At 38.7% G+C, this 21,908-nt stretch overlaps 1 long non-coding RNA gene and 1 other non-coding gene across 2 annotated transcripts; one reads left to right on the forward strand and one right to left on the reverse strand.

The window, feature by feature from the left end:
* Positions 1-314: 314 nt before the first annotated feature.
* On the reverse strand, positions 315-3,992 carry LOC107524594 (uncharacterized). The gene is made up of 3 exons (XR_001601988.2): positions 3,904-3,992; positions 3,639-3,717; positions 315-354 (listed from the first exon to the last, which is right to left on the reverse strand). It is a non-coding gene; the product is annotated as an uncharacterized LOC107524594 (long non-coding RNA).
* A 9,733-nt stretch (positions 3,993-13,725) lies between these two features.
* LOC148092628 (U6 spliceosomal RNA) lies at positions 13,726-13,832 on the forward strand. The gene has a single exon (XR_015714954.1). It is a non-coding gene; the product is annotated as a U6 spliceosomal RNA (small nuclear RNA).
* Positions 13,833-21,908: the final 8,076 nt, after the last annotated feature.

Below are 21,908 nucleotides of genomic sequence, written 5' to 3' on the forward strand. Positions count from 1 at the left end.
ATAAGATACCTTCACCCTTTTAACCAAATATTTCATTACTGAGAGGAAAACTCCCCTGAAATTGTGCCCTATGAATGCACTTTGCAAGGATTTTTGCAAGCACCCGGTGCAGAGAACCCAAACATTTTATTTTGACAAGGGAAGCTTTATAGAAATATTTGCAATATTTTGTACTAAATCTTCCACAAGTCACTTTGCTGTGGCAAATATTTGTTCTAGCAGACATTACTACAGTTACAGAGTACATCAGTCTGTTGTTTTAACCTTCTGAAAATAACCCTTGTGTCTTCTTGAAGGAAATAAAGAGTCCTTGATGAAACCTTTTAAGTTTTCAACTTCTTTGCAAAAAGGTGCCTGGAAAAGAAAACAGCACTTTACCTCAAGGGAATGGATTAAAGGGAATTGAGTGCATCTCTGCTTACTTTCCTGGCTCATCACTTTATGGATATGAAGGCCTAAATGTAAATGGTGGTCAAAAAGAACAAACACATTTATTAGAGCAGTTAGAAGAGGCTGTTTTGATATTTGCCAAATTTCTTCTCAGTAACATGTTTGGCAGCTACCAAATGACATGGCCTGCCCAGAGTTGATTTTGACGAAGCCTCTGGGATGTGTTAAAAAGTAAACCAGAGCAAATCACGTACTGGAAAGCATAACTCAATCAAGGAAAAATGTATGATTAAGGGTGACATGGGCAAGAAAAGATTTGCCAGAGCTCAGAGTAAATATTTGTATCAGTGTGAAGACAAAGTTTCGTGACGCTGATGTCAACCAGCTGGAATTTTCATTGTTTATAAACTTTTGTTGTTAGAGCTGAATTCTGGCAGAAAAGGTACCAAAGAAAGAGCAGTTTCCCAGCATGAAGTTTGAATTGTGATAAGCCAGCTTGACCAGATATGAATGCACTAATGCAAAGGTTTAGCCACCTTTCCCTTCCAGAGTACTCTTGCCAAGACACAACCTTCTGTCTTAATCTCACTTTGACAAAGCTAATCAGAATTACCAAAATGACAAAATTTGGGGTTTTTTTGTTCTGTGTTATAAAGATGTATGGCTTCTTCCGTAGTGGATGACCAGAAAACAAGAATCTAAATAATTTTTTTTCTACAGAAGAACATTGCCATATGAATCAGATATTTTAATGACTGAAAATAAGTGGCTTGATTGAGACCAATTTTTTTGAATAGAGTCCATTAACTTCATGATGCTAAGATATTTATTTTTTGCCTCATTGTAAGGTCAGTTCATATTTTTAAACTGAACAGTTGAACAAGTGAAAGGATTTAGGTACTTTATTTATCTCAACAAGTAGTTCAATTAAATGAAATCTGAATTTTCTCACTAAACAATGTTTTGTTGTACTTTTTGGAACATTGAAGGTAGCCAAAAGCTATAAATCACATAAAATGACAAGGACATGGGTTTGTATAAAAATTTACAGTAGTTCAGGATAAATAACTTTCAGGCAGAGAAAGGGAGAGCGGTCAAAACCAACTCCTAACAATTAGCCCTTCCTCTCTAAAAAATAAGCACATAGATGGCGCTCATAATGGCAAAGAGGACACACTGAGATTTCCCATTTTCAGAAATGGACTTCTGAAAGAAAACTTCTCTTTGGTATGGATATTATGACAAGTGCCTATTGTTTCTCCCTCAGGATAGCCGAGAAGCTTCAATTCAAATCACTTTTAATGAGGAGTGTATAGTGAGATTCACTGAACAGGAAATAAAGAGATTTCCAAATTCCCATCCAGTTATCCCTTCTTTTAATAATTGCATGTTTTAAGTATAGTTCAGTCTAAGATATAAAACAATAAAATACTTACATCCATTCAGGAAGAAGAGGAAATTTGAGAGACCCCCCACTTCCCTCCTCTATCCCACAATGAATCGAAGGCTGGCCCTGCCAATGCAGAAACAGGACACACCAGGAACATAACCACATTACCCAGCTGCACTAAGGCTAGAAACCAAGCCCCTGCTGGTGCAATTAAGAAATCTTCTCTTCCAGTCCCTGGGCTTTAGAGACCTGGATCACTAAATTCCAATTTAGAATGCTTTTTTGATAAGTGTCTTTGTAAAGAAGGAAGTGAGCTGAACGAGGAAACTTTTTATTATAAGTGTCTGAGCTAACATCTTCATCTTGTGAAGTAGAGTCTCTGGGGTACACTGGTCTAGAAATCAGCCCTCAGAGGGTGGGTCTGTCTGGGGCATTGTGGTGTTGGTATCTTTTCAGGAGCCCAAGCAGTGCCAATGACTTCCCCCTGGGTTTGCTCACTTCTGTTCCATTGCAGTGCACTCACAACCCATGGAACTCAAGAAACATACTAAGAAAACAAAAACCAAGCACCATAAATAAATCTAGAAATCTTACCATGTAGGAGCCTTGGGCTTGGACACACTTAGGGTTTAGTTAAGACATGCACAGATATAAAGTAACCAACCTGTCTCTGAGCTATTCTTTCTTACCCCCTTCCTACCTCTCAATGACAGGACATTCTCTAGGTCATTCTGCATTGTGGATTGGGACCTTCTGGCATTATATTTTAATTAAATGGTCAGATTATTAATGCATGGAAATCAGTCACTGCAAATGTTGAGCTAACCGTTTTTCATACATAATGTGTCCATATCAACATTATAACAGCCATATACTAAAGATTGACATGGTCACTTTTAAAGAAGATGTCCTGATAAATATTTGAGTTAAATATTCTTGCGATCATATGCGATCATATTAAGAGACTAAGAGGTCAGGTCTTGTTGCTGATTCCCCCCCCCCCCCCCCCACGCCGGTATGTAATAATAGAAAGCCATTCAGCTCCTCTTTTGTGGGTCCATTCTAGAGGTTCAACGGAGGAAATAATTGGTCATATATTTATGGTACACTAACATTCATTCAACATTTTGTTCATAAAGAAGAGGATTCAGAATAATTTAAAAAAACAACAACAACACTAATCCTATAGTCAAATGCCAATTATTTTGCTAGCCTGCTACCTCTCCTTAATGGAATCCTGCCCTCTTATATTTGGGGAATTCTCCTTCCCCTCACTGTGGAAACATCGATATGATGTTTGCCTGTTGCCTAGGACACATTTGATTGGTACAAGTTAAGGAAATCAGAGTCTTTCCTAGGAATTTGAGATAAGAATGAGAAATCCCAGCTCAGTTTAAATGCTCCCTTACAACGGGAAATGCAAACATCAATGGCCTGTTGATGATCTTGTGCTTCACTATAGGCATAAGAATGGAAAAAGCCAGGCTGCAGCCAGAGGGAAGAATGGCATAAGGAGTTGAAATCAGTAAAGGACAGAGAAGTAGTTTTTGAGTCCCTGCCACCAACTTATCAGGCTTAGCTATGCCCTTCTCCAAGCAATACTCCAGTGCTGTTACAAATACAAAAAGACCCTATTGCTTAAGTTAGTTAAGTTAGGTTTCTATTAGTTTCAGCAAGAGTTAGAACTTAACTTCTATACCCTTTATCCTCAAAAAATGATAGTTATTTACTGAATACCTAGTGTGTACTAAGATATTTATTCATTATCTAATGTAATGTCTGTAGCAATCCTAGAACTTTAAATAGCCTTATTTCTATTTTACAGATGAAGAAACAGAAGATCAGAGAGGTTAACTACCTTATTCATGGTCACACAGTCACATCAGAGTGAGTTCAAACCGTATCCTCTTGCATAGATTGCAAATGTCCTCAGAAATCTAGTTAAAAAGAAAAAAACTACTGTAATTCAATAAATAGAGAACATGATAAATTTCAGAATATCATAAGTGATGTACAAATGCAGATTAAGGAATATCAGTGTAGGAAAGAGGGCAAGGAAAAAATATTTCAAGATAGAACTATCTCAATTACAAATGAAAGAATATACACCCAAATTCACTTACTGATTCAGGAGCTCAAAAGTCCAAGGGCCAGTCTTGCTTCACATACAACTGGGTCTAGGATTCAAAACAGCTCATCAGAACTCTGCTTTTCTCTTTGTTGGTTTTACTCTCAGGAACACTTTCCACAAGTGGTGTCCCTAGATGTGTTCCAGACATTTGCAGGGTCTTCAAAATCGAGTTGCAGCACCTGACAAATAAGGCCTCCGTCCTGAACTCCTTTCCCCATTCCCCGAAGAGCATGGTATAGAAAGGCAAGATGTGGGCCTTAGGAGGGCACATCTCCTTGGCTTCTTAGGGAAAGGCACAACAGGAGAGCAGGAGTAGCCTCTAGGTGGGATTCCCAGTGGCCCAAATCTATGAACGATAACCTCCTGGTGGCACCCAGCAACCTCAGACTTAGAACTGCTTAATATAAAGTCCAGGGGAAAGGTAAAGAAAACTAACAAAAGTTTTAAAAGCCCCAGAATTAAATCCTATTGGCCAGATTTAGGCTTCATGCTTATCTTTGGATCAATTATTGTTGCCAGAGCATGGAACTCTGCCTATTAGCCAGTCCTGGTTCTGAGTAAACATCTGCAGTTGGGCGCTGTGCGCACCACCACAGGACCCTACAGATCGAGAGTGAATGAGCGGTGATGGTGCTAGCCAAAGCCAAGGGATGAGTGTCGAGCAGAAAAAAGAACGGAGCCTGACTTTATAAGGTATCATAGAAGAATTATAACTTGCTGTGATAATAATTACTATTATAATTCTGAGAAGTAATAAAAATAATAGTTGATGCTTATTGAGCACCTAGTATGTGGCAAACATTTTGCTAAGGGACCTATAATATATCATTTTATTTACTTAACAACCCTGATGTATAGGATCTGACATTATGCTATTTGGTAAATGAAGAAACTGAGGCATAAAAAAGTTAAACAACTTGTTTTGTAAGTGACAAAGCAGGAGTAGAACTCAGGACTGTGTAACACCAGTGTCTTATTATTGGCCACCACAACATATGTGAAAAGTTTTATTTGTCACACACTTAGCCTTAAGTGTCTGACATTATGAAAAAAAAAATCTGAAAAAGGCATACAGAATTCTAATTCCACTTCTCGAATCCCCTGCCAAGTTATAGGAAAAGCAAAGAGGGAAGATGGGTAAAAGGACCTTTTCTTCTCGAACCTGTTCCTCCCAAAACCTACATCCTTAGTACAGTGAAGCAGGTATGAGAATCCAGAAGTTTCTCACCTTGCAGAATCATAGGTTGCTTTTTGTTTTTTTAAAAAAACATTTTTGCTTCTTTCCTTCACGGTTTTGACTACAGACTGTATAATTAATTTTGCTTGCCCAGGGAGCTGTTTGGGTTGAATATAATAAGCAACGCTTAAAAGTTCTGCAATCTCTTTGGAGGATATTGTTATACCTTTTCCAAATTCAAGGCTGAGAAAAAAAATTTTTTTCTTTTATTTTTTTGTTTTGTTTTAGTTCTTATCATTATTAGAGCAGTGGTAACAATCTTAACATTGTTTAAAAATGTTAAGCCATTTGTGAATAGTTAATACCTTCAGTGATTCAAAAATCAATAAAAAATTTACACATTGATAAGTTCTTTTTAATACTGTTTCCTATAGGTCATCACTTAATCACTTTTGTGAGTTTTTGGTACATTTCCAGTGCTACAAATTCTTATGTTTTATGCTAAATTTTTTTTTATAAGAAAATCTTGCAAAATCAGAGATTTCACAGCAATTTAAAGATGTAGAGCGGAAAAAGATACCAAACAAACAAAACAAAAACGTGGGTGGAGGAAACTTGAGCCATAGCATTTCTTATCTCATTTGAAATCTTGCAAAGTTGATCTCATTTATTCTTCAAAATCTGGAAGTGAGAGTTTGGGGTGCCAACAGTCCCTGCAACTTCCTCTGCACAATTTCTTCCTCTAGGTCTAAATTGCCACCACCTTGACCGAAGCTGACATCCCTGATAGATCTAGGCATCTGTGGAGTAGCCAACTCCTGTCAATGTCTCAGGGCTGTGGGAGTTAAAGAAATAGGATCTCTGGAGTGTGCAGTAAATCATTTACTGTCCCTAAGAGCCATGGTGTAAAAAAAAAAAAAAAATTCCTTGTAAACTTTCAGCAGGCAGGTGAGGACATGAGTAAATGTTAATGGCATGTGAGTTTTGTTTCAGCCTTGGAAAGATGGTAACAGACGAAGTTGATCAACATTTAATACTTTTGCAATTATTTGTTGATTCTTCTATCATTGTGTTGAAGAGAAACAAAAATTTTTCCTCTAAACTTCTGAGTTCTTGGCTGAGACCCCTGTAATAAAAGACAAACAGACAAGAGAAAAACACACAAGTATATTAACATGTATATGTCATGTACACATGAGAGATACACAGGGGGAAAAAGTAAGCTCTGAGATGACAGGTGGCTTAGAATTCAGGCTTACATACCACCTTCATTTGGAAGAGGGAGGAGGGATGTAGGCTTCTGAGGTGACAGTAAATGATTTTTAGGAAGAATGAATGGGCCTTTAGAAGAATAGATGGGAGGTATGATAGTTTGTGATAAAGTTTGTCTGGGTGTGGTACTGAGTTCGAGTCTCCTTCCTGTGACAAGAGTCAATCTTTCCTGGTTGACTAAACTCTTGAGGAGGGGATTTATGAGAACCGAGGTCCTTTAGGAAGATGTATCTTTAGACATGTAAGGGAAGTTCAGAGGAAGCCCCTGTCTGCATTTGCTGTTTTTTAAGTGCCTAGAGCTCAAGATAATCAGTATACAAAAGTGCCATATTTTGGGGTGCTACACCTCGCTTGATTCCAAACTCCATAAGGCAATTTTGTTTACTACTATGGACACATTTCCTGACTTGTGTGAGATGTTAAACAAATATGGAATAGGGTGCCTGCAACAGGAGAAAACTCCTCTTCAAAATGTAACTACCCAATAAATCCAGTTTTTTCAAAAAGGGGGTGTTCAAGCAGAACTCAAGTCTCTATCTTGAAAGAAATTGGTGAAGCTGGCATTTAGGTTTCCATTTAAACTCTACAATTCTATGATTCTCAGAATGACAAAATCAGTTACTGGTTGGATTCTTTTTTAAAAAAGAGGCAGAAAATGGATAGCATACAAAGAACCACAAGCTGAGGCCCTGCAGGTGGTGTGGGAAGTGGGGACTGTGCCTGCTGAGTGCTGGGACCTTCTGGGAAACCACCTTTACTGTCTTACTGCTCTCAAAGACCGGAATAGAGCTTGGAGGCCTGAAGGATCAGAGTGGTGAAATAAATAAAATAAATAAAATTTCTTTCATCGGCCACAGTGCTTTTTCACATTTTCCCAGGGGGGAAAAATGTAGAAGACAATTTTTCCTAAAGAAAATAAGAAAATGAAAGAATAAAAGCAGGCAAAAGTCCGGGGGGCAAAATAAAAAATAAAACCAAAAAAATCCCCAGAAAACAAGCAAACAGGGGCTGTCCAGGAGGAATGAAAGTTGAGACGGAAGTACTAAATCAGAAACAAATGGGAACAGCATGCTGTGTTTTCCGTTGCCCTTGTTAAGGGAACTCTCAACTTAAAACTTCTCACCCAGTACCTTAGCAATGTGGTCAGCCCCTGTAATTTGTCTATTACTAAAAATCAATGCTATTAAAAACCCACATTTCTGAAAAGGAACTCTAAATAGGTCTGATATAAATGGTTCTTTATGTGATTGGAATATGTGATTCTTTCTCAGGAGTGGGCTTCACCTCCACCCAGGAAAAGGGAGCTGTACCCCTGGAGAGGCTGACAGCCAGGCAGGTGTGGATGGCAGCCCTGCGCTCAGGAACTGATGGGCAGCTCTGTAAAGGCTTCGGCCCCTTTCCAGCAGCCTCCTGCCCACCAAGAAGCTGGCTCCTCCCTTCCCTAAATCAGAGAGCTTCACAGCAAGTCCGCCCTGAGAGCAGAGACAGGGGCTGTGGCTGAAGGGCGCCACAGAGACGACAAATGTATCACCCTTGAATTTCTCCAGTCTCCGCTCCTCTCTCCACTCTCCTGCAGCAAGCATTTCTCTTCATATAGAGCAAAAAGGAGGAATAAAGCAGTAATTTCTTTTCCACACCCTCTGCTAGTGTAAGCCCAGGAAATAGCTCCTTTCCCCCCAGACTTCAGCAAGCACAAATTTGGGACCCAAAAATGTATTATTTGCAAAGGGCCATGATTATCTTGCATTAGAAATGGAAAAACAAAAACAAAACACAGCTCCCCATTCAGATCTTTTAAACCTGCCTTCAGAACACACACATGGGAAGTATCTAAAAAGTTGGTCCTCTCTGCCTGTCAATCCCCCTGGCTCACCTTTCGAGTGGCTGAAGACACGATGCCCACTGTCACAGGGACAGATGAATCAGGGCCCAGACCCCCTGAAAGGCAAACGAGCTTTATCGCTCTCTCTTCCTGGCATCACCCCCTGAAGAGGCAGCCCAGGCAGAGCCGTGGACAGTTTCTGCACACGGCAGAGGTGGCCCCCGTCACATGTAGGCCTAAGTCCTAACAGCCGACTTGTCAATGAGTGCCATTAGGGCAGATGGGCCCTGGGCACTGGGGGACAGAGCGGCGGGCCACCTCAGATCAGTGCGGGCAGAGCCGACATCGGGTGGTAACAACTTTCAGGCATTACTGACTGGGCTCTGTTCAAACCAGTGACCTAGAAATGAAGGGCTCCAAATCCCATTACTAAATCCCCGAGCCATCAAGTCCCCCCTATGTCCTGGATCTTGCCCTGAAATCCAGGCCTCCTGTTGAAACAGCAGCAGACAGCAGCCACTGCGTCGGCGAGCGAGGTTTTTCAGCTGGGGGGGGGGGGGGGGAGGAAAGTGCGCACAGACAAAGTTGGCTTCAATTATTACTTTAAAGTTTTTCAGCCCCTTTAAGCCTAAAAACCTGACCCTTCCTTCCAGTCCAAAGCTTGCCAGGAAGTACAAGAATGGTGTTCAAACAAACACAGCCTTTTAGTTTGTTTGAATGGGGAAAATACACATGCCCCCCTCGCAATCCGAGGAATAATGAGAGGAAACCAAATGAGAGGAAGTTGTTGAAAAGGAAAGAAAGAGATTAAATGAGTATTGCAAGGATGAGAAGAATATTTACTGCCAAAGTAAGAAAAAGGAGCTAAATGAAAGCACCCTTGAACAGCTAGCCCCTCTCACTTATCTCTGTGTTGCTCTCTCAATTCCTCTCATCAAAGAGGGACAATTATTTTTCAGTAAAAAGTCGGATTTTTATGAGTTGGGCGAAGCCTGTGCAAAGCGAGCTGGATAAAAATGCATGTAAATTTCTGTCCTCCCTTTGAAGCAAAAAGCTCCAGCTTTACGAACAGTCCTGTAGATGGAGCTGCACTCTGCGATTCTAAGAGCAGGGCTTCAACAATGAAGCAATTGTTTCCTGTCTCCACTTAGCAATTCCTCCCTCTCTTTCGGGTCTTTCTGGTTGCATGTTCTATTTATTTTAATGTATACCTTTGTGTAAAGCCTGTCTCTGAGTGGTTAGATACCCCGTTGATATGTGGCCTTCAAGGGGGAAAAGGGAGTGCAGCCTATTCCCATGACATCCTAGGGCTTTGTAGAGCCAAAAAAACCTTCTCAGGAACACCTAATCCTTGGGCTCCGGCCAAGTACCACAATCCTTCTGTACAACTGACATAGGCCACTTGGGACACTTGAGAGCTTTAGGTGTGTCTCTCTGAAGTCAGCCTCGGCCAAGCATGAGGCAAATGTGCCCGACCAAAGAAAATAAATTATGTGGACTCCAATTTTCAGCAGTTATGAAGTATTAAATTACACATGAGAAGAATTCACTTTGGATTAACCCTTTGGAACCGAAACACAATCTTGTCACAAGGCTCGTAAAAGGAGCATGCTCTGGGTAAGTAAGGCCAGCCTTTCCAAGGATACAGAGGTGACTGACCAGAAGGCAGAGATGCTCAATGAAATAAACTGTAATTTAACACAAACAGGTTAAAGGGCTACCTGGGCACAGGAGAGGGTGTGTGTTGAGGGCTTCGGTCCTGTTTGAGGACCTGCTTCCTGTACACTGTTAGTTTCAAGGACACTGAAGTTTAAGAATTTGCTGCAAATGCTACTTTCAGCAGTTAATCAAAATGCATTTTAGCATAATTCACACAGCCCTCGAGCTGCTTCTTCATTCAGATTTAGAGAAGTGGTTGCGAGCCACTGGATCTTGACTGAAATCACAACTACAGAACCCCTGAAAAGGCATCCGTCCTCTGTGACTCAGTGAGCGCGAGAAAGGGACATCCTGTCCTGCCCCTTTCAGGAATTCCTGGTTCCCCATAACCATCTGAAGCACTAAGCTGCCAGTATATTAGGTGGCTGAAATGTCACATATCAACCCCCCGACAGAAAAACAAAACGCTGCTGTTTGTTTTCCCTTTAAAGCTATTTACTTACCAAATGACCATAGAAAACAAATCTTCAACAATAACAGGAAGAATTGAATCTTGAAGAACTTTAAAAGAAGTTGTGTGTTGTTATTTTTAACAAAGTGAAACTTTTCAGTAATGCGTGTGTCTTAAGTATGCAGAGGATTTGGGGGAAACTTGCAACCTTGCCCCCCTTCTCAGCAGGTTCATTGTCAGAGACTGTGTGATATAAGGAGGAACACTCTGTTTGGGGCTGGAAAAGTCAGCCCCCAAACTTGTCCCTGTGCCCCTGGAAAAACTGTGCAATGATATGCCTGAGAGACACTGTGGAACTCATCTACTTGCCTCATTTTAACCAAAGAGACTACTGAGGCTGGCAGAGAATCCATGAGGTGCTCAGAGCCACACAGTTAGGACATGAAGCCTCCTGACTTACGGTGTAACTTGTTTCTAAAACAACCGATCTCTAATTCAAGAAATAGCTCTATTTCTCCAAGCCTCAGCTGCCCCCGTCCACACAGAAGAATAACTATCTTTTCAAATACTTGCTATTTTGAGTTATATTGAAGATTTTGGGACACATGTAAAGATTTGCTAAAATAATTCAAGTGATAATAAGTGAGGACATGTATGTTTGTATGGAGAGAGAGGGAGGGAGGGAGGGAATGAGAGGGAGCCATCAAGACAGAGGAAGAGATGAAGTTGCTGACATCATATGGTTGTTGGGTGGAGTGACTAATAAAAGTTATTGCTAAGCACTGTGAAATTAGACTGCTGTGCAAAGCTAAACCGGGATAGACCAAAATTTGCAAATAAAAGTCATGAGATTTTTATTTTCAACAGGTGGCATTTAAGAATGCAAACTATTAGCACCCAAGTGAGAGCTCAGTGTAAAGGGGAAGAAATATGGGGATTTACACACTTGTGAAATCAGGGGTACTGAAAAACATTGCTTCATGTTTGCAGTCTTCTGGAATGGCTGATTGGAGATATGTTCAGAAAATGCTTATTTTATTTCCACCGGTCAATGGTTAATCTAAAAGAAAGAGGGAAAAAGGGTAAGAAAATCTACTACAAAAGGGAAAATCCAACTTACACTGCTTGTGGACAAATGAGTGTGAGCCAAAACCCCAAATGAGGAAGGCAATAAAACAATACAAAAGCCCACCCACTGCACCCATCATGATATTCTAACCAAATTGCTTTGCCTGTAGCAGATCCACGCTCATATATTTACTCAGATAAGAAAGAACTTTTTGTTGGCAAGCACCCCAACTTTGATTTATCACTCACAATATGAAAAGGCTGCCAAGCAAGCCTTTATAATTTCCAGTTCTTAAAATTATCATCATCATCAGGCGTGGAACTAAGGCTCAAGGTGGTAGGTGTGTGCGCAGTACTCCTGGCGGGAAGTTGGTTTGCTGAGGCTGGTACTCTCTGCCAGAAACGCATCATAAAAGGGCTGGCTAGGCCATGTCAGATCTAAGGAAATAATTTCCCCAAGTTGCTTGCAGATAGCGAGGATCTTTGCAGTGGTGCAAGATACCTTAAAGATAAACTATTTCTGCTTCATTAGATTTGTAAAGTATCCTAATGGTTATAATGGTGATCTGCATTACCTTGTCAAGAAATAAAAATTCTTACTTTTAAAGTTTTTCTAAAAAGATGACTCTAAATTTATGATAGTCCCCAAGTGTTAGATAACGGATTTGATCAATGGATGCCTTTGACTATTTTCGGGGTAAGAGGCATGCAGGAATTTGCCCAAGGTGAGGAGTTAGATATGATCCTTACCTTCTCCCCCAGTTGTAACTTTTGCATAAAATGTATACCTCATAACCTGGGAGGGTTAAAGAATGCAAGACTGAGGCAAGACTTAAATGGGAGATGCAAGAAACAGTGGAAATCAAAGATAGGGTTGTAAAAACCCTAACTCCCCAGCCCTAATTCAATGCATTATGAAAGGGACCAGATATATGATTCTCCGAACTTAAGTCTCTTCATGGCATTGGTTTGAAAAATAATTTGATTTCCAGTGGCACAGAGCCTCGCTGTAACATGTGCACCATCCATTGTGCATGTGTATGTAGTTCTGAGGTGAGGTTTTGGCCTGTTATCATTAAAAACAATCTTTAGTTTCTTTTTTTGTCTCCTTTGTTTGTTTGAACATACAGTGAAATATAGCTGTTAAAACTTTTTGGTAGACTGCATGAATGATTTTTTTTTTGAAACAAAGGCATTTTCACCAATGTGTATTATGAGAGTAGATTTTATATAAATAAATGTATATAAAATAAGCTCATTTGCACATGGCTCAGAGGAAACTAAACTCACTATAGAAACTTCTCTAATGTTTATTTCGGCCTAGTTTTCAAATTTCAGTATGTGTAGAGAAAATAAAGACAAGTAGATAATTGTATAGAAAAGAGAGCTATGGTCTGTAACTTGTATTTGTCTTGCTAAAGAAGAGACTGGCCTGAGGGGAGTTTCTTCACCAGTCAGGCATCCAGACCTGAGGGCATTATGTTGCAAGGCATAGCATATAGCACAGTTCATGCAAAATGCCACTAAAACTGGAATATGTGACTCTTAATGTGTTTAAATCTATCAATCTATCTATGTATCTATCATCTATATATCATCATCTATCTATCATCTATCATCTATCTATCATCTATCATCTATCATCTATCTATCATCTATCATCTATCATCTATCTATCATCTATCATCTATATATCTATTCTCTCCTATCCATTGTTTTTATTCATTGCAGTTAGGAAGTATTGTAATGTAATGAAGTACTATTAAAGATTACAAGGTTTAGGGAATTGAACAAAGGTAAAATAAAAAATAAGTAGGAAAGATAAGATGAAGGCAGATACGAGGTTGGTACAGAAAATGTGTTCCGTAAGGTACTTTACATTTACTGAGGGTGTCTAGTAAATTAGACTGTTTCCAAAAGCAAGTGTAAAAGGGGAGTTCCAAACTATATTTTTATTCACAGTGTCCAAAATATAAAAGGATAGTTCTCAGGAGTAACACAGCTATGCATGGTTCTTGGGCCAGAAAGAACTTTCATGTAGCCTCAAAAAAAAAAAAAAAAATAGTACAGGGAATTCAACCAGTCCCCACCAATAGCATAATACTACTACAGCTCAGAGTCACTGAGAGTAACTGCATAACACGAGTGTGTTCTGATAAAGCCACTCTTTCTCTGACTGCTTTTCTGGATCTTCATCAAAGAACTTGGCCAATGAAACTCCCTTTCTCTGTCACTCCTAGTGATCTCATCCAGCGTGGTGACTTTAAATATCATTTTTATGTGAATGACCTTAAAATGTATTTAACACAGGCTTCTCTTTAGCTTCAGACTCAACGTTTCCACTGATATTCTCAATAAGTATCTCATGCTTGCTTCGGCATCACATATACTAAAATTGGAACTATACAGAGAAGATTAGCATGGCCCCTGCGCAAGGATGACATGCAAATTTGTGAAGCGATCCATATTTTTACAAATGTCAGAGAGATGGAAGGGGGCGGGTGGGTGGAAGGGGAGAGATTAACCAAAGAATTTATATGCATATATGTGCAGCTCAAGGACACAGACAATGGTGTGGAGAGGGACTGGGGGGGGGGGGGAACTGGGTGGAATGGGTTATTGGGGAGAAAAAAGAACATCTGTAATATTTTAAACAAAAATAAACAAACAAAAAGTATCTCAAATTTAACATGCCAAAAAGAAAAATTTGATTTTACCCCCAATATCTGCTCCCTTCTCTAGTTTATCTACTCAGAAAAATGGAAGTCCATTATTTCATTTGTTAAGGCCATGGCCTTAGAGTAATCCTTAATTCCTCTCTTTCTTTCATATTGCACACCAATAATTTCTGTTATACCTTCCTTCAAGATGTCTTGAATTGGATCACTTCTTACTACCTTTATTGCCACAACTTTAGACTAAGCTGCCGTTGCCCCTCTTCCAGAACACTTCCACATTTTTATCATTATATTTGTTCTCTACTTAATAATCAAAGTGATTCATGTGATAAATAACTCAGATCCTTGCTTAAAACCTTCCATTGGTTCCCATCAATTTTAAATAGAATGCGGATTTCTTCAAATGGCCTAAATAGCCATATGTGGAATAGCTTCTGTTATCCTCCTCAACTCCATTCCCAAATTCATTTCATTTTAGCTATGCTGACCACCTTGTTGTTTCTTTTTTTGAAGATTTTTAAAAAATGGATTTTAAGAGAGAGAGGAAGGGAGAGGTAGAGAGAGAGAAACATCAGTGTGAGAACAAAGCATGGATTGGCTGCCCCCTGCACATGGCCCCTAGCAGGATCCTGCCCCTCAACCAGGAATTGACCGGCAACCTTCAGGTGTGTTGGAAAACTCCCAACCAACTGAGCTGCACCAACCAGAGCTTCCTTACTGTTTCTTGAACATGCCAAACATGGTCTTACCTCAGGGCCTTTGCACTAACTGTTCACTCTACATGGTGTGTTCTTCTGCTGTATGACCTCCGTTCAGGTCTCTGATCAAAAGACACATTTTCAGAAAGACTTTGCTTGAGTACTTACCTCTCCTGCCACCAGCACTGTCCTCTCTTACTCCATTTAATTGGTTTTCAGAATACTTAACATTCATTAACCGATACTGTTTTTTAGCATGTTTATTTTCTAGATTGCTTCATGAGGACAGGGAGTTTGTGTGTCTTGTTCATTGACAGATATAAAGGGCCTAAATAGTGTTTGACTTCTTTGTAAATGCTGAATAGAAAACAAATTTGAATTCATTAATGAATAAATCAGGAAAATATTTTTAGGTTGTCTAGAATAATGGATACTTTGTGTATCCTTCACCTAATTGTTGACAAATGATGTTTCCTTCACTTTACATTTTATAAGTATTGGTCATCAAACAGTTTGAGGTTATTCTCCCTCACACACTATTTGGAGTGTAGCTTTTATTTTTATTTTTATTTTTTTTAAATATATCTTTATTGATTTCAGGGAGAGGAAAGAAGAGGGAGAGAGAGAGATAGAAAAATCAATGATGAGAGAGTCATTGATCGAGCCCGCGACCCGGGCATGTGACCTGACCTGGAATCGAACCCTGATCGCCTGGATCCTAGGTCGACACTCAACCGCTGAGCCACACCCGGCCGGGCTGGAGTGTAGCTTTTAAATTAAATGGCACGCCAAAGACACATCCATATGCTTTATCAATCATCCATATGCCTGAATGGAAGGTCAAGTGACCTTCCCTTGGAGGGGTGCCAAGGAAGTTTTTGTACAGAGGTAGGATTCTCCTTCAAAGAATGAACATTTATATTACCAAATTTCAAGTCACAGAATATGGTCATGGCTATATTGACTTGGAAAATTTTCAAACACATGTAAACAAATGCCTGCTTAGACATTTAAAAACATCACACAATAATTACAAAATTTGTTAAGTAAAACTTCTGTAATCTCCAAGTTAAAGTGACTGCAAAAGATTGACCAGTCATTTGAAAGGGTTAACTTGTGATAAAGGATCATTGACTATAACTCACCAAAACATGTATGGTCATGTATGCATTTTCTATTGACGTCATGTTAAATTACTACAAATTTAGCCCCTTAAGCAACACTTATTTGTTGTCCAGTGTGCTACCGGTTTCACAAAGCCAAAATTAAGGTATCAACAATACCTCATTCCTTTCTGAGGCTACAGGGGAGAATCCATTTCCAGGCCCATTCAGGTTATTGGCAGAATTTGGTCCCATGATAGTAAGACCAAGGTCCCTATTTCCTTGCTGAATATCCAGGATTCCCTCTCAGAGTTTAGATCTTACCCATCTTTCTTGGCCTGTGTTTCCCAATAATTTTAAAGTCAGCAGTGATAGGTTGAGTCTTTTTTATGTTTTGTATCTCTCCTGCCTCTTCTCCAGCCACATCTCTTTTGTCTCCTTTTATTTCAGCAGGAGAAATTTTTCTGCTTTCATAGGTTCATGGAATTCTCATCCAGATTATACAGGGTCATTTTTCTACCTTAATTTCTATACATTTAATTCCATCTGCAAAGCCCATTTTGCTGTATAATGTAGCATATTTGCAGATGAAACATCAGGGGGCGCTGATCATTTGGGCTAAAATCATCTTGCCTATCACTGGCCATTTCACAAATATAATTTTAATTTTAGAACAGTTGATCAGTAGCTCTTGTCTTGAAGACAATTTGCAATCAATGTTCTAATTTGACCAGAACACTTCCAGTTTATGGGAAAACTATAGCACCACCGTGTTCTTTGCACATGACCAAATGTCTATTTCTATATTCTCAGCACTTACACTGGAGTCTCCATGACTTTCATTGTGACCTTTAGTAAAATTAAAAAGGTGAAGATAATCACATTTATATCTTAAGTCATTTCAGGGCAAGAACTGTGGCTTTTTTGTACATAATACAATGCACAAATCACACACAATTTCTAGGATTCCAGGAAGGAAACACGACCAGATAATCTTGGAAACATGCATCAGTCCAGTTGGCAAAGGCCGAAAATCAGCAAGATGATTTCTTCAGGGAAAAATACTACTAAATTTGCCTATGTGAGCCTTGTCTCATAAAGTAGGTCCGTTTGAGTAAGAAAACATCTTTACTGTTTGTCTGTATTCTTTGACCTAAGAAAAATGTAAGGGGATACTTCTCTGAAACTTTGGTTAGGAGCCCAGAGATTAAACTTAAATCACTGGAATCAGTGAGACTCGGAACACAAATAACATGCACCTGACTTCTAATTCTATCAGTTTCTCTTTTCTTTGAAAGTTTACTTGGCTTTTATGACACACTCCAATTACTTTCATACAGTCGAGCATGTTTAGGGCTCTACTTTATCCACTTCAGTTTCATAAAAAAGTAGAGGAAAACCAAGATTCGGGCATATGTATTATCAATAATATTAAATCAACTGTGTAGCATTTCCTAATTTCCTTCCTTCCTTTCTTCCTACTTTCTTGTTTGCCTGTCCACCTGCCTTCTTTCCTTCTCTTTTTCCTTCCTTCATCAAATATTGGTTAAGCACTTACTATATAAGAATTGTCCTGATTTCTAATATATATATATATGAAAAAGACATACTCCTTTTCTTCAAAGTGTTTATAATCTAGAGGCAATATCAGGTGTATCTCTAGATGACAACAAGACACTGGAGTGTATGCGAGGATAAGAAGAGGAGGAAGAAAAGTTTAAAGAGTATTTCCAAGCTCAATGGAGGCAGTGGAATGAGCAGTTTAATATCACGAGAGAGCAGAGTATGTTCAGAAAAATCCCCAAAGTATGCATGGACCATTGGCAACTGAAAAGTGTAGCAGTGGTTGAGTCTGAACAGGTAGGCATGCATCCAGTTATTAAGAATAAGTGAGACTATCTAAGAAAAAATATTAAGCAAGTGCAATTTATAGTAAGAATACATTAAGGATTAAAAAACAAATACAAAGAGAAGTCAGAGAGTACCGAAAACTATCTCAACCAGATGAATATCAGGAATCACAAAAAGTTGAACAACACTGAAGATATGAGAGCTGACTTTATAGCCCTCTACTTTCTTAGAGTTCAGTTTGTCTTTGCCTTCAAAATTTGTCACCTAGATAGCAACTGCTGACTGAATTCTCTCTCCTGCTCATAGTGTCCCTTTACTTATGATATGCTCCCTTATATTTGATGGCTTCTACTAAATGCCTTCTACATAGATATTTGGATTTCAATGCCACTCATTTCTTTGCATCTCTCCCTGTGTCCCACATGTTAAAACACATCAGGAAAAAGAATGTACCTGGATTGGTTAGGGGTCAATCTGCAACATTAAGTGCTCCTAGAGAGCAGAGATCTCAGGCCATCTGCTGCTGAAGTAATGTGCCTGTCAGTAGACAACTGTGTTCATCAGATACCCATACCATAAATACAAGAGACTGCAGTTCAGGGACCACTTGCTGCAACATTTCTTAGATATGCTGGCCATTGAAAGATTCAGAGCATCACTAAATAAATAGGATGCTAAAAATTTGACATTTATTCTGTGGGTGATAGAGGCTCATAAAGGGATTATAAGAAGGAGAATGAATCAATCATGATTGAATTTTAGAAATATCATACAGGAGGGAGGATGGCTTGGGTCTCTAAACAAGTAGAGGCAGTGATAGAAGAGGAACAAGTTGGGAGGCTATTGCAATAATTAAGGAAAAATAAAGTGCAGGAGCATGACTGAAATGGCAGCACTGTGAGGTGGAGCAGGAGAGGGAAGACAGTAGGTGCAGTATTTAGAAGAGTTTGTGCTCTGGTAAATCACAAAGGCCTCTGTTTAGAAACTAGTTCTGACACTTATTAACCCTGTGACCACAAACAATAACTTATCCTTTCTCAGCCTCAGTGTCTTCATGAATAAACTGGGATAACACCAATGTACACTTGTGAGATTGTAGTAAGACTTCCCTGTGGTTATATAAGAACATTCATGTAACATATTTAGCAAAGTACCTGGTATACAGTAAGCATTCCATAATGTCAACTCATAGTTTAAAACATTTTCTCCAGACTTCTGGCTTGCATGACTAGCTGGGTAAGGAGAGCAGTTATCAGGGGAAGAAGGCATTCCTTCCTAAAATCTTGAATTGCTGTCTGGGAAGTCAGAATCAGATCATGTCATGATATCATAATTTCTTCAAATCCCTGGGGGAGATACTAAATCTATAGCAAAGTAAATGTAATGTAAACATGTAATGCTTTGGAATTTCATAAGATTCTCTTTTTGGAAGAAGGCACTAGTTAAAGACATGGATTAGTCTCCAAAAATTATATTTGGAATGGCCATATAAATTAAAGGGTCAGCTGTAGCCCATACTGTAAAGCACATTCGAGAGCACTTCACCATAACTGCAGCAACATCTTAGAAGAAAAAGCAAATATTGACTAACTCAGCAATGAAGAGACATCCACAGAACCTACACAAAGAGGTAGGTTCTTAGGAACCTTCATCATTATCTTGTACATACCTTGGCTGTCCTCACTTTACATTCTGTTGTTAATGGTTCTGAACAGGTTACTAAAGCAGAAATCTTGGGATAACAGAGGAGAAAGCCGTGAAAAACAGAAGCTTTACACTGATTACTCTTGGTTGACACATTTTCTTTTCTTTCATGTACTAGAATCACAGAAATTCTTGCTTCTCTTTTCCTTCTATGATCTTCTTTAAAGCTAAATATATGTCTTTTAATTCAGTAACAATGTATGCACAAGTCTATGTTTCTAGCACTGGGAGAGGCACAGCAGTGTCTATATCTAATACCTATCAAGAAATCATCTGTCCTCTCTATAAGGTAAGGAGGTCCAATGACAACTGGTTTTAGAGTGGGAATAAGATTAATGATGAAACATTAAACACCAAGTGACATAATTTTGAAGTGTCCTGTGTCTTCGATGACAGTAGAAGCATTCCGTTTGAAGTTGTCAGTGATGCTCTTCCATGGGGTTGAGTTCTTCTGAAAAAAGAAAACTGATAGTTTTCAACTTTGTGGCTCTTCAGGACTTAGGATTTTTATTTCTCTTACTTTCTCAAAGTGTTCATTGCCAAGTGAAACTGTTGTAGATTTCTTTCTTTGGAGACTTTTCCTTGGTGCTGCTTGAGAAGACAAGAGGGTTGCAGTAAACAATATTTTGGTGGAACAGTTTGAGTTTGTTATATACATAAAGAGTTTTCTCTAAGGAAGTACAGAGGCAGGAGTGAGGAAGGAAACAAAGGGGAACTGAAAGAAAGTGTTCTCTCATGGGGATAACTTCTCCATTCTGGATTCTTGGTGGCCTGGTTGTCATCCTCATATTTATGTTGAAGTTGTGCTACATTACAAATGAATCACAATGGGTTAAAACGGTAAGAGCAGCAACCCTCCAGCTGAGTTCAAACTGGACTATAAAAAATAACTAGACATTACAATGTAAGAAAAAAATTACATTTGAAGGGACTTTGCACACACACACACATATATACACACATATATATTTATAGATGCTTTTGTAAGTCTAATTACTGCTTTTGGATTTACTCTAAATTCAAAATATCACTACTTTTTACGGTCGAAAATATCACCATTGTTACACATTTACTTGACAATAATTTATGTAGCATCTTCTAATTGTCCCAGGGACCATAGATACTGAAAATGCAGAAGTAAAAAATGGATAGTCCTTGCCCTCAAGGATCTCACACTCTGATCATGATCAATAAAATCTTATCTTTTACACATATTTATTTTGTGCTTTGAATCTAAATAATAATATGAAATTATCTTGTGATCAAATAATTAAAAGCCAGACGTCATTGTTGTGATGAATTAATAAATTGGAAACCTATAGAGTTGTCTTCAACAACTTCTATTTCTGAAAGACACACACTACTTTTCCAACTGTGGGACTATTCCTCATGTTACTGTAATTTGGAACAGATTTTTTTGTAGTGCATCATATTGTATTGATTTGTTCAATGAAGGTACAGAATATAATTGTGAAGGAAAATAACATGGACAAAATGAAGTAATGAAATTGTCTCTGTATAATTAAAATTAACAACTTATGGTTAAAACCAAGTCTGGGCTGACGTTTGACTTGGCTCATACTGTTTTCTTTCCTTTCTGTGCCAGCCCAGGATTTTGTAAGTTAAAAGATTCTTAGATGGTTGAAGTATTTTTATTTTCCTTACTATGGCATCCTGGAGTCTTCAATGATTTAAATATTAATATTTAGACTTTCATGGATGTATTAACCCTTTTGACACTGAATCTCATTTTAAGCTGTGCCTTCCAATTAAAGTGAAATAGAATTTTAAGCCAGATGTTGGTATTAAACCTCTGTCACAATTATCTATATGTTTCAGACATTGCATTGTTTTGTTAACAGACTCATTTCTCCTAGCCCAACCTTTGTCTGTGTTTCAGCACCACCATGAGCCAGAATGCGTAGCCATTCGGAATATTTTTCTCTATACTGTGAATAGCTCTTCTTCAGTTGCATCTATCTAATAACTGTTTATAAATTAGTCAGTTCTCATCTCTCCTCATAGTCGTAGGTCTCTATAAGAGCTATTAAATTCAAGTTTTCTTACAGAGAGTGAAGGGAATTCAGGGCATATATTCATAAGCCATGCATTTCAGTCAGCTTGGCACACATTTAACCAAACTACTGCAAATGTAGTTTTTTCTATGATTACTCTTTTCCTTTTTTCTTTTTAGCTAAAAGTTGATTTTGATCCTATAAGATTATTTTAAATAGTAATGTAGTTCCTCTGAGACAAAGCAAGGGGGACGTGAACATTTTAGCGGATATTCAAACAGGAACATAACTTGTAAAAACTAGAGATAAATAAAGTTCAGGATATGTAAAACATTAGCTGGGACTGATTTACAGGATTAAAATTGTCAGAATTGCACAAATCCAGAACAATAGGATGCTTCAACAATCAATACGAGGGCTCCAGCGGTGGAAAAAATGAACATGAAAAAAGTATTGGAAAAATTGGGACCATGAAGAAAGAAACTGATGTTGCTTAATC

This window comes from Miniopterus natalensis, chromosome 8 (genome assembly GCF_054644295.1).
Source record: "Miniopterus natalensis isolate mMinNat1 chromosome 8, mMinNat1.hap1, whole genome shotgun sequence".
In the NCBI taxonomy this organism is placed as follows: Eukaryota; Metazoa; Chordata; class Mammalia; order Chiroptera; family Miniopteridae; genus Miniopterus; species Miniopterus natalensis.